The 17533-nt window shown below is 37.4% G+C and overlaps 8 non-coding genes across 8 annotated transcripts; all 8 read left to right on the top strand.

Moving 5' to 3' along the window:
- The first annotated feature begins 3134 nt into the window (after positions 1-3134).
- On the top strand, positions 3135-3208 carry trnai-aau (transfer RNA isoleucine (anticodon AAU)). Its single transcript has one exon. It is a non-coding gene; the product is annotated as a tRNA-Ile (tRNA).
- A 1129-nt stretch (positions 3209-4337) lies between these two features.
- trnai-aau (transfer RNA isoleucine (anticodon AAU)) lies at positions 4338-4411 on the top strand. Its single transcript has one exon. It is a non-coding gene; the product is annotated as a tRNA-Ile (tRNA).
- Positions 4412-5538: 1127 nt separating this feature from the next.
- trnai-aau (transfer RNA isoleucine (anticodon AAU)) lies at positions 5539-5612 on the top strand. The gene has a single exon. It is a non-coding gene; the product is annotated as a tRNA-Ile (tRNA).
- A 951-nt stretch (positions 5613-6563) lies between these two features.
- Positions 6564-6635, top strand: trnaq-cug (transfer RNA glutamine (anticodon CUG)). The gene has a single exon. It is a non-coding gene; the product is annotated as a tRNA-Gln (tRNA).
- Positions 6636-6738: 103 nt separating this feature from the next.
- Positions 6739-6812, top strand: trnai-aau (transfer RNA isoleucine (anticodon AAU)). The gene has a single exon. It is a non-coding gene; the product is annotated as a tRNA-Ile (tRNA).
- A 953-nt stretch (positions 6813-7765) lies between these two features.
- Positions 7766-7837, top strand: trnaq-cug (transfer RNA glutamine (anticodon CUG)). The gene has a single exon. It is a non-coding gene; the product is annotated as a tRNA-Gln (tRNA).
- Positions 7838-7940: 103 nt separating this feature from the next.
- Positions 7941-8014, top strand: trnai-aau (transfer RNA isoleucine (anticodon AAU)). Its single transcript has one exon. It is a non-coding gene; the product is annotated as a tRNA-Ile (tRNA).
- Positions 8015-17234: 9220 nt separating this feature from the next.
- trnat-agu (transfer RNA threonine (anticodon AGU)) lies at positions 17235-17308 on the top strand. Its single transcript has one exon. It is a non-coding gene; the product is annotated as a tRNA-Thr (tRNA).
- Positions 17309-17533: the final 225 nt, after the last annotated feature.

The raw sequence follows: 17533 nt of genomic DNA on the forward strand, positions 1-17533 counted from the left end.
AAATAATGGAATATTGGAAGAAATTTTAAATTACTATGACAAGTTATTTAGTGCAGAAGGTGTGATAGAGGAGGACAAAGCAGAATTACTAAAACAAATAAAAACAACAGCAGGAGAGATAGAAAAAAAGGAATGTGATTAACAAATAAACGAGGAAGAAATAAAAAGAGCAATTAACGAGTTAAATAAAAATAAAAGTCCAGGAATAGATGGGTTGGGGAATGAGTTTTATATAGTTTTTAAAGATATTTTAACAGGAATTTTAAAAGAGGTATATGAGGAGATTTTTAAGGAAGGAGAATTAAATGTTAGAATGGGAATGGGATTAATGGAATTGATATATAAAAGGAAAGGAAGAAAAAATGATTTAAAGAATTACAGACCAATAACAATGCTAAATACAGATTTAAAAATTTTATCTAAAGTTTTAGCCAACAGACTAAAAGAAATAATGCCAAGTATAATAAAAACAAACCAGGTATACGGAGTAAAGGGAAGAGACATAGCGGACACAACAATTAGCATTAAAGACACAATAAGATACATGAACGAAAAGAAAAAAAGAGTTTTTTTAATTAGCTTGGATTTTGAAAAGGCATTCGATAGAGTTGAGCACAGTTTTTTATTTGATATTTTACAGAGTTTTGGATTTGGGGAGAATTTTAAAAAATGGATTAGTATTTTATACAAAGGGGCAACAACAAGAATTAAATGTAATGGTTTTTTAACAAAAAATGTAAACATCACACGATCGATCAGACAAGGGTGTCCGCTATCAGCTCTTTTATATTCATTAGTGGCAGAACCCTTGGGATTAATGATAAAACAAGATGAGGATATAAAGGGAATAGGACTGGATGGACAAGAAACAAAAATATTCCAATACGCAGATGATACCACTCTTTTAATGAAAGATATCGAAAGTGTAAAGAAAGCGATGCAAATAGTGCAAAAATACTGTCGAGGATCAGGAGCAAAAATAAATGAAAGTAAAACGGAATACATGAGATTAGCAGAGGTAGGGAATTTAGCAGAGCTGTTCACTTTTAAAGAAACGATAGAAATCAAGATTTTAGGAGTTTTAATGGGGAGGGATGAAAAGAAAGCAGATGATACAATGTGGGAGGAAGTGCTGGGAGGGATTGAGAAAAGACTAAAATTCTGGAAAAACAGGACATTGACATTAAAAGGGAAGGTTTTAGTGTTAAATGTTTTAATGGTGTCAAAATTGTGGTATATTTTATATGTGTCTGCAATGCCGATGTGGGCGAAAAAAAGCCTGAAAAAATGTTTTTTAGATTTTTTATGGGAGGGGAAACCAGCAAAAATTGCACATGCCACTTTAATAGGGGAAGTGGTTAAGGGAGGACTGGGGTTGATGGACGTAGAGCAAAGAAAAAATAGTTTGAGGGTCAAAATAATAAAAAAGTACTTTGACAAAGAAACTGAAGCAACGTGGAAAGGAACTGTGGGATATTTTTTAAATAAATGTGGTAATTTTAATTTGGGGGACAGTATTTTATGGATGAAAACAAAAAACTGGATGGCGGAGAGGGTGTCGGATTTTTATAAAGAATTGTTAAGAGCTTGGGGCAAATTTTTAAACAATGTGTATTTTAAACCTCTAGGGAGAGAGAACATTTTAAATCAGCCTCTTTTCTTAAACAACTGCATTTTAAATCAAGGGAGGGAGATTTTTTTAAAGAAATGGTGGGTGGCAGGAATAGTTAAAGTAAGGGACATTTTATATGAGTTTAAAGAAGGTTTTTTACCAGTACAATGCATTATTGATGCCATGGAAGAAGCAAAGGAAGAATATAGCAGACAAGAAATAAAAAATAAGTACCAAATAATTAAAACTGCAATCCCTCAAGAATGGATTCAAAAAATTGAAAATAAAGAATATGACATTGATGGAATGGAAGTGTATGTGAGAATAGGGGAGAAATTGAATGATTTTAAGGAATGTACTGTAAAAAGTTTTTATTGTGTTTTTAGGGATGCAGTTTTTAAGAAACCTTTAGCAAATGAATATTGGATGCAAAAATACAAGATAACAAATGAGAACAACATATGGGAAAACATGAGAGGTACTTTTATACAAACAAAACTGGCAAACTTAGAATTTTTTATTAGACATAGAGTGATTTTTACTGATGCCATTTTAAATAAAATTGGGATGGAACAAGATGCAACATGTAAAGTGTGTAACGAAGATGATGAGGGGCTTTTACATTTATTTTTACATTGCAAACAGTTGGATGATTTTAATGAAAGATGTAAAGAAATGATCTCAATATTAAAAGGGGAGGAAGAAACGGAATGGAATAAGGTTTTAATGTTGGGATTGGAAAATGAATGTGCATGTAAAAACAAAAAGCTAATTAACTTGCTGATAATGTTGATGAAAAGCGCAATATGGGAAAGAAGAGTTGTAATGAGGAAGGAAAAAGTGCGACTGAATGTATGGAACATTTTTAAAAGAAAATTCTTAAAGTATGTACAATGTTTGTTTTATTATTTTTATCATGAAGAAAAAGTTGATGTTTTTTACAATGTTTTTACGGTTGAAGTATGTCAGATTTTAAAGGACTGTGAATTGGACATTTCTCTTTTAAAGGACTAAAAGGACCCTGGAAATAAGACCATCAACCACCGATGAACTGCTTTTGAAATGAGATATCTTGTGCAAATATGTGTAAAATGTAAAATTGTAATTGTATGAATTATTCTTAATAAAAAAAATAAAAAAAAAAGCGTGGTGCTAATAACGCCAAGTTCGCGGGGGGTCGATCCCCGTACTGGCCAAATTTTTACCCTTTAAGGCCTCAGAGGCATTTCAGGATTCAGCTTAGTATTGACATTCTGCTACTTTCTGGCAAGGCCGTTTTCTTTTTTTTTTTTTTTGTTTTTTACATTATTTTCTCTTTGGCCCGGGCAGCACCAAGCAGAAGACTTGAGGTTCCATGGTGTAATGGTTAGCACTCTGCACTCTGAATCCAGCGATCTGAGTTCAAATCTCGGTGGGACCTTGTTTTTTTACCAGCACCGCACAAAAAAAGCTGGAATAGCATTCTTATCTCTTGAAGAAAATGACAGTTACTCTGAGCTTTTTAGCAACCGTGGCAGAAAGTGGCCGGTTAGCTCAGCTGGTTAGAGCGTGGTGCTAATAACGCCAAGGTCGCGGGTTCGATCCCCGTGTTGGCCAAACTTTTACCCTTTAAGGCCTCAGAGGCATTTCAGGATTCTGCTTAGTCTCACAGACACGAATGCTGCAGGATTCTTGTGAAAAGGCAGCTGAAATTGCTCAGTTGGGAGAGCGTTAAACTGAAGATCTAAAGGTCCCTGGTTCGATCCTGAGTTTCGGCAAAACAGTGATGTTGTTCTATTTTGTGCACAAGGGTCAGGTGATTGAAAGTCACCCAAAAAGCCTAACTGCTTCACCCTTAAGTCCACCTGCTTCCACTTGACCAAAACACTATCTTCCTCCCAGATGGTCATGTTGCTTCTGGCGATGATTCCAATGGCCTGATCGACAGCACTCTATAATGCTATGTATTTAGCGCTTTGATGTCCCACTGCGGACACGCTGCTGAATAAAAGAAAACTGTGACTTGATAGGGCTTCTGAAGGGTTGCAATGATATGTACTACACAGAAACCGGCAAAGCTAACGTAAGTAGTTTCGCTTTAAACCCTCAAGGTGCCACCAGCTTTGCAATAAAAGCCAATGTAAAAAGGCATGAAAACAGAGGTGGAGAATGCAGTCATTGTTCCCGCTACCTCTCCCATGCAAAGCGAGCGCTTAACCATGAGCTAATTCCCCTCAAAGCAATCAATAATTGGCGATTTTCGACGTGGTCAAAATAGAAAAAAAAGATCACATTTGCTCTGTGGTGGCCTCTTTGCCCTGCCTGCCGTTTAGTCGTCAAAATGCCTGGAAAAGTGTGCTTTTCTTTTGAAGGCCCTACCTGGTCCTGCTCCAGTAAACATGTGAGGAGCCCTGCATGCCGAATGACGAGTTACTCAGAAATCAATGCACATTGGCACTGCCTTGTATTGACATTCTGCTACTTTCTGGCAAGGCCGTTTTCTTTTTTTTTTTTTTGTTTTTTACATTATTTTCTCTTTGGCCCGGGCAGCACCAAGCAGAAGACTTGAGGTTCCATGGTGTAATGGTTAGCACTCTGCACTCTGAATCCAGCGATCCGAGTTCAATTCTCAGTGGCACCTTGTTTTTTTTTTACCAGCACCGCACAAAAAAAGCTGGAATAGCATTCTTATCTCTTGAAGAAAATGACAGTTACTCTGAGCTTTTTAGCAACCGTGGCAGAAAGTGGCCGGTTAGCTCAGCTGGTTAGAGCGTGGTGCTAATAACGCCAAGGTCGCGGGTTCGATCCCCGTACTGGCCAAACTTTTACCCTTTAAGGCCTCAGAGGCATTTCAGGATTCTGCTTAGTCTCACAGACACGAATGCTGCAGGATTCTTGTGAAAAGGCAGCTGAAATTGCTCAGTTGGGAGAGCGTTAAACTGAAGATCTAAAGGTCCCTGGTTCGATCCTGAGTTTCGGCAAAACAGTGATGTTGTTCTATTTTGTGCACAAGGGTCAGGTGATTGAAAGTCACCCAAAAAGCCTAACTGCTTCACCCTTAAGTCCACCTGCTTCCACTTGACCAAAACACTATCTTCCTCCCAGATGGTCATGTTGCTTCTGGCGATGATTCCAATGGCCTGATCGACAGCACTCTATAATGCTATGTATTTAGCGCTTTGATGTCCCACTGCGGACACGCTGCTGAATAAAAGAAAACTGTGACTTGATAGGGCTTCTGAAGGGTTGCAATGATATGTACTACACAGAAACCGGCAAAGCTGACGTAAGTAGTTTCGCTTTAAACCCTCAAGGTGCCACCAGCTTTGCAATAAAAGCCAATGTAAAAAGGCATGAAAACAGAGGTGGAGAATGCAGTCATTGTTTCCGCTACCTCTCCCATGCAAAGCGAGCGCTTAACCATGAGCTAATTCCCCTCAAAGCAATCAATAATTGGCGATTTTCGACGTGGTCAAAATAGAAAAAAAAGATCACATTTGCTCTGTGGTGGCCTCTTTGCCCTGCCTGCCGTTTAGTCGTCAAAATGCCTGGAATAGTGCGCTTTTCTTTTGAAGGCCCTACCTGGTCCTGCTCCAGTAAACGTGTGACGAGCCCTGCATGCCGAATGACGAGTTACTCAGAAATCAATGCACATTGGCACTGCCTTGTATTGACATTCTGCTACTGTCTGGCAAAGGCCGTTTTCTTTTTTTTTTTTTTTTTTTTACATTATTTTCTCTTTGGCCCGGGCAGCACCAAGCAGAAGACTTGAGGTTCCATGGTGTAATGGTTAGCACTCTGGACTCTGAATCCAGCGATCCGATTTCAAATCTTGGTGGGACCTTGTTTTTTTTACCAGCACCGCACAAAAAAAGCTGGAATAGCATTCTTATCTCTTGAAGAAAATGACAGTTACTCTAAGCTTTTTAGCAACCGTGGCAGAAAGTGGCTGGTTAGCTCAGCTGGTTAGAGCGTGGTGCTAATAATGCCAAGGTCGCGGGTTCGATCCCCGTACTGGCCAAACTTTTACCCTTTAAGGCCTCAGAGGCATTTCAGGATTCTGCTTAGTCTCACAGACACGAATGCTGCAGGATTCTTGTGAAAAGGCAGCTGAAATTGCTCAGTTGGGAGAGGGTTAAACTGAAGATCTAAAGGTCCCTGGTTCGATCCTGGGTTTTGGCAAAACAGTGATCTTGTTCTATTTTGTGCACAAGGGTCAGGTGACTGAAAGTCACCCAAAAAGCCTAGCTGCTTCACCCTTAAGTCCACCTGCTTCCACTTGACCAAAACACTATCTTCCTCCCAGATGGTCACGTTGCTTCTGGCGATGATTCCAATGGCCTGATCGACAGCACTCTATAATGCTATGTATTTAGCGCTTTGATGTCCCACTGCGGACACGCTGCTGAATAAAAGAAAACTGTGACTTGATAGGGCTTCTGAAGGGTTGCAATGATATGTACTACACAGAAACCGGCAAAGCTGACGTAAGTAGTTTCGCTTTAAACCCTCAAGGTGCCACCAGCTTTGCAATAAAAGCCAATGTAAAAAGGCATGAAAACAGAGGTGGAGAATGCAGTCATTGTTCCCGCTACCTCTCCCATGCAAAGCGAGCGCTTAACCATGAGCTAATTCCCCTCAAAGCAATCAATAATTGGCGATTTTCGACGTGGTCAAAATAGAAAAAAAAGATCACATTTGCTCTGTGGTGGCCTCTTTGCCCTGCCTGCCGTTTAGTCGTCAAAATGCCTGGAATAGTGCGCTTTTCTTTTGAAGGCCCTACCTGGTCCTGCTCCAGTAAACGTGTGACGAGCCCTGCATGCCGAATGACGAGTTACTCAGAAATCAATGCACATTGGCACTGCCTTGTATTGACATTCTGCTACTTTCTGGCAAGGCCGTTTTCTTTTTTCTTTTTTTTTTTTTACATTATTTTCTCCTTGGCCCGGGCAGCACCAAGCAGAAGACTTGAGGTTCCATGGTGTAATGGTTAGCACTCTGGACTCTGAATCCAGCGATCCGATTTCAAATCTCGGTGGGACCTTGTTTTTTTTACCAGCACCGCACAAAAAAAGCTGGAATAGCATTCTTATCTCTTGAAGAAAATGACAGTTACTCTGAGCTTTTTAGCAACCGTGGCAGAAAGTGGCCGGTTAGCTCAGCTGGTTAGAGCGTGGTGCTAATAACGCCAAGGTCGTGGGTTCGATCCCCGTACTGGCCAAACTTTTACCCTTTAAGGCCTCAGAGGCATTTCAGGATTCTGCTTAGTCTCACAGACACGAATGCTGCAGGATTCTTGTGAAAAGGCAGCTGAAATTGCTCAGTTGGGAGAGCGTTAAATTGAAGATCTAAAGGTCCCTGGTTCGATCCTGGGTTTCGGCAAAACAGTGATGTTGTTTTATTTTGTGCACAAGGGTCAGGTGACTGAAAGTCACCCAAAAAGCCTAGCTGCTTCACCCTTAAGTCCACCTGCTTCCACTTGACCAAAACACTATCTTCCTCCCAGATGGTCACGTTGCTTCTGGCGATGATTCCAATGGCCTGATCGACAGCACTCTATAATGCTATGTATTTAGCGCTTTGATGTCCCACTGCGGACACGCTGCTGAATAAAAGAAAACTGTGACTTGATAGGGCTTCTGAAGGGTTGCAATGATATGTACTACACAGAAACCGGCAAAGCTGACGTAAGTAGTTTCGCTTTAAACCCTCAAGGTGCCACCAGCTTTGCAATAAAAGCCAATGTAAAAAGGCATGAAAACAGAGGTGGAGAATGCAGTCATTGTTCCCGCTACCTCTCCCATGCAAAGCGAGCGCTTAACCATGAGCTAATTCCCCTCAAAGCAATCAATAATTGGCGATTTTCGACGTGGTCAAAATAGAAAAAAAAGATCACATTTGCTCTGTGGTGGCCTCTTTGCCCTGCCTGCCGTTTAGTCGTCAAAATGCCTGGAATAGTGTGCTTTTCTTTTGAAGGCCCTACCTGGTCCTGCTCCAGTAAACGTGTGAGGAGCCCTGCATGCCGAATGACGAGTTACTCAGAAATCAATGCACATTGGCACTGCCTTGTATTGACATTCTGCTACTTTCTGGCAAGGCCGTTTTCTTTTTCTTTTTTTTTGTTTTTCACATTATTTTCTCCTTGGCCCGGGCAGCACCAAGCAGAAGACTTGAGGTTCCATGGTGTAATGGTTAGCATTCTGGACTCTGAATCCAGCGATCCGAGTTCAAATCTCGGTGGGACTTTGTTTTTTTTACCAGCACCGCACAAAAAAAGCTGGAATAGCATTCTTATCTCTTGAAGAAAATGACAGTTACTCTGAGCTTTTTAGCAAACATGGCAGAAAGTGGCCGGTTAGCTCAGCTGGTTAGAGTGTTGTGCTAATAACGCCAAGGTCGCGGGTTCGATCCCCGTACTGGCCAAACTTTTACCCTTTAAGGCCTCAGAGGCATTTCAGGATTCTGCTTAGTCTCACAGACATGAATGCTGCAGGATTCTTTCAGTCGAAATAGCTCAGTTGGGAGAGCGTTAGACTGAAGATCTAAAGGTCCCTGGTTCGATCCCGGGGTTGTAAAACAGTGCTGTTGTTCTATTTTGTGCACAAGGGGCAGGTGACTGAAGGCCCTACCTGGTCCTGCCCCAGTAAACGTGTGAGGAGCTCTGCATGCCGAATGACGAGTTACTCAGAAATCAATGCACATTGCCACCGCCTTGTATTGACATTCTGCTACTTTCTGGCAAGGCCGTTTTATAATTTTTTTTTTATATATATTTTTTCTTTAGCCTGGGCAGCACCAACTGGAAGACTTTTATTAAGCTTGGCAGTAAGTGGCCGGTTAGCTCATACTGCCACCTGTAAGTCGTGGTTATTCTTGGTCACACCGGCCAATCACTTTGTGAGCTGGAGCCAAGATTCACCCTATTCTTGGTTAAGGCAGCCAATCGTGTTCTGAGTTACAATGAACGCTATGGCCAATCAGAGCCCTTATACCATCCATGATTTGTACTGTAATAAAAGATTTCGTTGCGGATTAATTCAGAAACCAATTGCAAAGTATTTTTTTAACAAGGTGGTTTAAATAAATAACCATTACAGTAACGTTAATTACTACAACATAATTATTATATGATTGTTATAGATGTTTTATAAAGTTATTTGGTAAGATTAATGTTAGCCGACCAAGCAAACTGTACAGTTTTACTACAAACATTTTAATGCAGTTATTAATTAATTAATATGGATCATGCATGATTGCATCACTAATAATAAACCAACAATATAAGGGTCACACATCAATCCATTACTAATAATAATGTTATTATTATTAATGATGGATTAAATTGTGACCCTTATATTATTGGTTTATTATTAGTGATGCAATCATGCGTGATCCATATTGTTTTATGCTTTATAATTAGTGATGTATTATGCATGAGCATTATTAGATTAGTTTATGATTAGTGATGTAGTGATATGTGAGCGTCATTATACTATTTGTTTATAATTAATGACTGATGAATTGAGCCTTATATTTATTATTAGTGAAGTGATTCATTAATGTGTGAGAATAATGCACGGGCATTATTGTAACTATGGTAGTAAATGACAATATAAAGTGAAGTAATGTATAATAACTGCATTAAAATGTTTGTAGTAAAACTGTACAGTGTGCTTGGTCGGCTAACATTAATCTTAACAAACAACGTCATATAACATCTATAACAATCATATAATAATTGTCCTGTTGTAATTAATGTTACTGTATTGGTTATTCATTTAAACCAACTTGTTATAAAAATACTTACTTTGTAATTGTTGTCCGAATTAATCCACAACGAAATCTGTTAATACAGTACAAATCATGAATGTTATAAGGGCTCTGATTGGCCATAGCGTTCATTGTAACTTCTCATTGTAACTTGTAACTTCCTTTTCACCTCCATGGTGAACTTCGAGCAGTGGTGCCGATGATATCTTCGCAAAGGCAAGAAAGCGGCTCTGAGCACAAAATACATCCTTTGAGCTGGAATCGAACCTGCGACCTAAGAATTGGTCCTACAGTCCTACACTCTACCAAATGAGCTATCGAAGTCTTACACAGCAGTTCCACAACCACATCCTATAAGGTAGCTGCAGTCCGACCGCTGGCCAAAAAGGACAGGAGCAAAAGTACTTAAGCCTTCCCATACCAGGAGTCGAACCCGGGTCACCTGGGTGAAAATCAGGAATCCTGACTGCTAGACCATATGGAAATTGCCACTTTTGAAACCCAGTCTTGGCACAAACTCCAGTTCTTTCTGATCGCTGGCACGTCCCTGCTCCGCTTGAACAAGTGCCACTCATACACTTACGCACTCTCTCATACACAGTTTCTTGGTTTCCGTAACCGAGAATCTTCTGATCCATAGTCATAAGCGCTATCCTTTGTGCCACTCTGTTCAGCACCTTGTTAGCACATTGCTTGAAGCAAGGACAAGGCTCTGTCAACCCGGAGTTCCTTCACCACACATTCTGCTTTGTTTTTTTATGGCAAGAGGTTGTGTGAATGGGATGTTCTTACAGGATTCCTGACAGTCCCTCCATGGAAGACCTGAGATCCAGGGTCGGAGACTCTCTCCTCTCCAAGAAGAGGTTAAAAGTCTTTTGTGTCTCTGTGTCAGAGCACTTAGGTGTTGCTGCAGCTCAGAGACCTACAAGTGGAGGAGATTACACTGCAAGTTGGCTGGATGACCTCTAAGGGGTCGGCAGTTATGCCACACGTATGCTGGGTTTGCGATTGATGTAGCTGTAGTAGACATTCATAAAAATAAATAAAAATAAAACTGGTTACTCTGAGGTTGTGTTTAGGGTTGGGGTAGGTGTAAAATTGAATAAAACATAGCGGGTTACTGTGAGGTTGGGCCTAGGGCTGGGGTAGGTGTGATTTTAATAAACTGCAATAGGTTGTATTCTGTGCCATGTACAAGACATTGAATCAATGAAACCCACATGGAGGTTTGTTAGGTTGGGTTAAGAGTTGTGGTAGGTTGTGTTGTAAAATAGCAATCAGTTTTTTTATTATTATTGTCTCTTTTTCTTTTATTCAAACAATTATTTGTATTGGTCATGTAGGGGTCATATATTAACTGAACTTCTAATGTTGTGGGTGAGTGCTGTGCATACTAATTAGCATTTTTGCAGAAGTAGATACATGCGGGTCCAAAATTAAATTCAGCTCTGCAGAAACTTCCTGTCTGAAGAGAGGTGTTAAAACTGAACACAAAACATAGAAAGATGTATACTTTGTTGTTGGGCAGAGAATTCGTAGAAAAAGAGGAAGTATGTCGAAGGTGTGGCCAATGGAGGACTGAACAATGACTGACAAGTGACGTTACACCAAAACTCCACCTGTTAAGATCAGTTGTGTATATATGCTGAAGTTAGGAAATGTATGTTTGTTGCGAACCTCTTGAATGTAATTCTTGTATTGCATTGGGGTAATGTAACCCAGAGCTCTGTCATCGAATTATTCATTTGTATCCAATAAATTGTTACGATTTTTGACATTGAAGAAAAACCTCTCCAGACCTTTTCTCTTGAACACGCATGGAATAGAGATAGAAATTCCAACAATATGTTAAAATATATTTGAAAAATATTATATACATAGAGAGAGAGAAAGACAGAGACATTAAACCGATGAGATAGAAACTAGAAAAATAGTTGCACTTGTAACACTTTGAGGAAGTAACACTTTGAGGAACTGAGATTTGATGTGAGAGGACAAGACTGAGTTTAGGTGCAAAAACTAAATAGAATAATAATATTAGTAATAATAATGATTAAAAAAAATTAAAAAATTGTTATGGCTTACACTGGCTGTTTTCATCTATGAAAGTCAGCTGCATAAGACTATCTAAGCCATCATCTAGGGTCAAAGAAAAATCATGGACACTTAGTGGATGTGGATGAACAAGATGAAGTGAGTTTAATTTTTCTAAATTTAAAAAGGATAAACACCAAGAAAGAAATCGATAATTAAACATTGCATTTCAGATATAAAAATATATATTAAACAAACATGAGGGGTCAAGGCCTAATATGAACCCTGAGATATAGCAATAATGTTGAACAATTTTATCACATGGTAGGCCATGTCATAATTTGTGTTTTATGAATAATAACCCAACTGTGTCTTGTTTTTTAGTCTCCACCATCATAGTGCCCTACAGCTTTGCCTGCAGACTAAGCAGACCATAGTGCTGAGTGGATGGGAGTGAAGATGCCAAACTTTACTTAAAACTATTATTGGAGGTCAAATTGATTTTAAACTTAATAAAACCTGTCTCATTGGTTAAACTCTAGAATGTGGTCACAATGGCTCACATGGTTCTTGAGTGCATGTTTCCCTAACATCAGAGATACCAAGTTCTGAAGGAAAACTGAGAAGGAGGTTGCAGTGGAGAAGAGCAGTAACTGGTCTCCATGAGACATTATTCCAAAGACGGGTAAGACTCTCGTTGGCCACCGGGAGCGACCTAAGCCAGGAATTTTGTCGCGGAAGACTAGGCACCTGTACAGGTAGGCAGGTGTTGAGTGAGATGGTTGTGGAGTGGAGCAGTGATGCTTGAAAGGCCTAGAGCATCCGAGTATTGAGGGGCACTGTGAAAGATCAGTAGTCTGCCTCAGAAATGTGGGCTCCTCCAAACCGGACCACAGCGAACTGCTAAATATGTCTGGAGATCAGACACTCAGGAAAAGGAACTTGTGGGTAAAGTAAGAGGCAGGGTGCTGTCAAGAACCATTTAAGACCATATGATGACTGGTAATATGAAGGAGAATTATTTATAAAGGTTTTGTTATGAAAATAATAACTAAGAAAAAGACTTAAGGGAAAATATACAATGAATCTCTAAATGTATAATGTTGAAATGATATTTAACTATTTTTGCAAATTTTCATAGGTTTACTGATACAGGGCATGAACAGGATATAGAAGGAAGTACAATGTATGGTGGTGACTAAAGAAGAAGAAACAACTATTGGTAACTGAAGAAGTCATTTGAATTATAAATTTTGATGGAATTGATTATTTAAGTAAAGATTTACTAAAAGCAAAATATTATGTTGAATCATCTAAATTAAGATGGGATATTAAAAACTAGAAAAGGTTGGTAACAGAAAAAATATTTATGCGTAAAGAAGAAATTGAAACATGAAAAATTGAACTCACGTCATCAGGTAAAAATTAATAGTTCTAATCTAATAAAAGAATTGAAACAGAATAAGAGAGTTTAAGAAAACAGATTTTCTTTCACATATAACCATGTGAAGAAGTTTAATGATGAAGTCAAAATACAGCTGAAAGAAACGAATAAGAAAATGTAGTGATTTTTAGTTAGCTTATAAAAGTATATAAAAAGTGTATGGGCAACTAGTTGAACTGAAATGACGTAGAACTAATTAGTAGCCAAAAGAAAATCATAAAAATGATTAGAACAAACTAAGTAAATAGTTGAGAAAATGAATTATCAAAAGTAGAGTCAAATTCAAAAACTGATTGATTATTAGTGAAATACTTAAATGGAGGATTGTAAAATTAGCCAGCGTAGTGAAGAGGTTGTATGTCGTTGAGCAATTAATAGAAACACCTAGACAAGGTCATATGGAATCTGTTTTAGAAATTTTATTTAAGCTAAATTTTATCTGAGTTATAAACATAGATGTGACTAATTTAATTTTAATACAATTTTACAAGAAAGCAACAAACAAAGGTAGATTGTGTTTAATTTATGATTTAGAAGCAATTAAGGAGAATAGATTTTAAAGCTGAGGTTAATAGTGTATGCAGAAATATGGTCATACTGATACAAAATGTAAAGTGATTGATTTTTGAATTATCAGAGAGAGTGGTGTTGATTAAGCATGTTGATGAAATCTTACTTGCAGAAAAAGAGTAGACACCTAATTGATTAAAATGAAATAGGTGTTATGACATTTCCATGGAAATAGATTTAAAGGAAGTAAAAATTATAGGTGATTAGATGACACGCCTCAATATTAGGAAAAGTCAGATCACTAAATAAATAAGCCATTTCAAATAACTGTAAACTGGTGAATGTATAACACATGGTAATAAGACTAATATGAATTATAGACTTTAATTATATTTAGAGATATCAGAAACTGCAAGAGAAGAATTAGGGTGAGGTTATAATTGATTTTCTAGATAAGGGAGAACAGGTGAATAAAAATATATCTGCTAATCATGATTGACAGCTATAGTGAATGGCTAGAGGAGTGGCCAGCAAGCAAAGAGGACAGTCAGACAGTAATGAAGTGTTTAATGAAAGACGATTTAGAAACAAATAGATGTTGAGTAAGAATTAGATTGGATAATGATAAACACTGAAATAATGAATATTTGAAATTGCAGCAAGTAATGGGCCGGAAGCATGAATTTAGGGATGGTGTAAGACTAATAATTATAGGGAAAGGTAGAGAAAATTGATACAAATTTAAACACAATTGGCAAAATTCTGTGCACAGACCAAACTGAATTGGATAAAAATCATGTTGAGGTGTTTTAGTTTTGTTATGGAACAAAACAATGGAATTAATGACTTTTGCATTGTTTACAGGACTGCAGTTTTGGGGACCTGGTGCAGCTTGGACGTGCAGTAGCTTACTTATGTAGAGATTAGAATATGACAAATTAACAACTTTACTTCAGACTTTTCTAAACAGGTTGCTGAAGGTGTGAGGCTGGCCGGAGTAACTTGAAAGTTAACATAGGGGTGTAAAAACGGCCTGGAGCTAGGCCCAGGCCGAAAGGGGGATAAAACACAAAAAGGGAATATCTGATATCTAATTGGAGTGTGTAAGCATGTATTGGTGTGTATGGACGTTTCCTGGAGATGGGTTGCAGCTGGAAGGGCATCCGCTGTGTAAAACATATGTTGGATAAGTTGGCGGTTCATTTTTCTGACGGTGGTGACCCTAGATTAATAAAGAAACTAAGCCTTAAAGAAAATGAATGAATGAATGAATGAATGAATTGGACCAATTAGAATGGAGAAAATTGAGAAAAAATAAAATGAAACACAATTACATTTTAAAATTATTTTATTTTACACACGTTAGTTTTTTGGAATTTTTTGAATTATTTTTATTCTTTTATTTTAGACATATAATTTTTTTATCTTTTATGGGAAGACATTCTTAATGTTTTTTTTTATTATACTTTATTTTAAGATTTTTTAATGCTTTTTATCTTTTATTTTAATACCTTTCTAATGTTCTATTATTTTAAGACATTTGTATGTTTTTTCATAATCTTTTATTTTAAGACATTCAATGCTTTTATATTTTTCATTTTCAATGCAAAAATCTTTTATTTTAAGATGCTTTTTGAATCTTTTATTTTAAGACATTTTTAAGATTATTTTATTTTAAACACATTCTTATGAGTTTAAGATTCTTTTATTTGAAGACGATTTTAAAATTCTTTTATTTGAACACATTTTTAAAGATTATTTTAGTTTGAGCCATTGTTGTTTTTAAATCTTTAATTTGAAGACATTTTAAGATTTTTATTTTAAGCCATTGTTGTTTTTGAACCTTTTGTTTGCAGAGATTCTTAAGATTTTTATTTTATTTTAATCACATTGTTGTGTTATTGATTTTCCTATTTTAAGACATTGAGAGAAAAAATCTCTAGTTTAAATATGTTTGAATTTTGGTTTTAAAATTTGGTGACAAGTCTGAGTTGTTAGTTTAATAACCTTGTTATGATTTAGTTCTGAACTTTTCATTTTAATAATTGTTGAGTTGAATCCTACTTTGAAGCTGTTGATTTTTCATCTTAAATCTCAATTGTAATTTTGGTTCAATAATGACTTAAAAATGTTGAAATTCAGTCTGAACTAAGCAGGGGGATTATAATTTTTATTAGTGAATTGCTGATTTGAATTATGTTGTTAGAATTTTGAATTTCTAATTCCAATCATATTTTCACAAGTGTTGATCTTAGATTTTATTCATACTGTGGGATTTTCAATGGGAGTGCATTTCCTTTTGATCAGATTTTATTTTTTAAATGTTGGAGTTTTTAAATTTTATTTACATTTTTATTATTCTCATTGTTATTTTAATTTTGGTGGGGAAGAAGAAGAAGTAAAAATTAATTACCTTTATTGATAAAGTGTATGAGAATGGAACATTTTTATTATGGGATAATTGGAAGTTAATAAGAGTGTTGGGATTAATAAACCTGAATATAGCAAGTATAATCCTTAGCAAAAGAAGATATCGGAGTGACTTCAAGAAGGAAGAGACTGCACCACCGAAGAGGAGAACCAAGAGTGTGAAAATTATAAACTGAATCCAGAAAAGTTAAAGAAATTGAGTTAAAAGGGTTTTTGGGCATCATTTAACATAATGAAGGAGCACTAGGATGTTAAAGATTGTTTTGAATAAGAGGTAAAACAGGGATTTAGGCAAAGTCCTGCAGTAATGACAATTGGACATTTTTGTGGGGATTTGATTATCTGATTTTGTTTTTGTCTGCTCCAGAGAGGAGCAGAAAAGGTGAATTGTTGGAGAAAATGAATTTATTTTTATTTTTATTCTTTTTATTATTTTTTATTAGAAAAATGTTTAGACTAAAAACAGATTAATCAATCTTTCTCTTTTGTATTATAAAACGTCTTGACCAGACAAACTTCCTCTTTTTTACTGTGCTGCATACTTTTTAGAAGAACTGCTGACAAGTGGAAAAGCAGAATAAGAATAAATTGAGGGTGGGGGCCTTTGTTCCAGAACTATAGTCTAGACATGTCACAAGTTGTCCTGATGCTTGTAGAAGTTGTGAAATATATTAAAGATGCACGTAATTGTTCAGTTCTGGTATGCAGAGAAAGGTTGCAGAAAGAGGAAGTAATGTCCAGGGGTTGCAAAGAGCCAAGGGACTGCAGAATGACTGATAAGTGACGTTAAACCAAAACTCCACCTGTTAAGATCAGTTGTGTATATATATACTGGAGTCAGGAAATGTAAGTCAGTTGTGAACCTCTTGAATGTAATTCTTGTATTGCATCGGGGTAACGTAATCCAGAGCTCTGTCATCGAACTATTCATTTGTATCTAATAAATTACTAATATTTTTGGCATTGAAGAAAACCCTCTCCTGACCTTTTCTCTTGAACACGCATGGAATAGAGATAGATATTCCAACAGTTTGGATGACATGGTCAGGCTTGAGACATGATCATCCAGACTCTAAAAGACCGCGTCCGGCTTGTCAGCATTTTCTGCATCCTGACATGCTGGTTTTTGTTGTGTATTATTTTTTCTTCTTCGATTTTTGTTATCGGGTAAATGTCTCTTACTGTGAATTTCTGTGGCGCTGTGGCTTAGCTGGTCAAAGCGCCTGTCTTGTAAACAGGAGATCCTGGGCTCAAATCCCAGCAGCTCCTTAGTCCAGGTTGTGCGTGTGCTTGTTTTATAGAGCTCACCGGAATGAATTATAAAATTGTATAGCTTTGAGGCGTAATGAATAGTGCGACAAATAGAGTTAAACAACCTCTTTGCTTGCCGTTTTAAGACTTGCTGTCTTTTTTTAGTCTCTGTGTGCAAATACAACTTGCCTCCTATTCAGCGTTGGCGCTGTGGCTTAGTTGGTCAAAGCGCCTGTCTAGTAAACAGGAGATCCTGGGTTCAAATCCCAGCAGTGCCTAATGTACAGGTTTCGTGTTTGCTTTTTGTTAAGAGTAACGAGTGTTTACGCAGCGGGATGTTTAGCAGTCGGTTTCTTAACAAAACTCAAATCCTTAAGAACGCTGCTCGTTCAAGAGGGCTTTGGACGATGCCTTTATATAGCATAGTGTGGTAATGCCTAACCAATTGGACTTTAATATTTCAAGTCCAGACATTCCCACATGCAGCGCTACCGTTGTTAGTT

Source organism: Danio rerio, chromosome 4 (genome assembly GCF_052040795.2).
Source record: "Danio rerio strain M-AB ecotype USA chromosome 4, GRCz13ab, whole genome shotgun sequence".
Classification (NCBI taxonomy): Eukaryota; Metazoa; Chordata; class Actinopteri; order Cypriniformes; family Danionidae; genus Danio; species Danio rerio.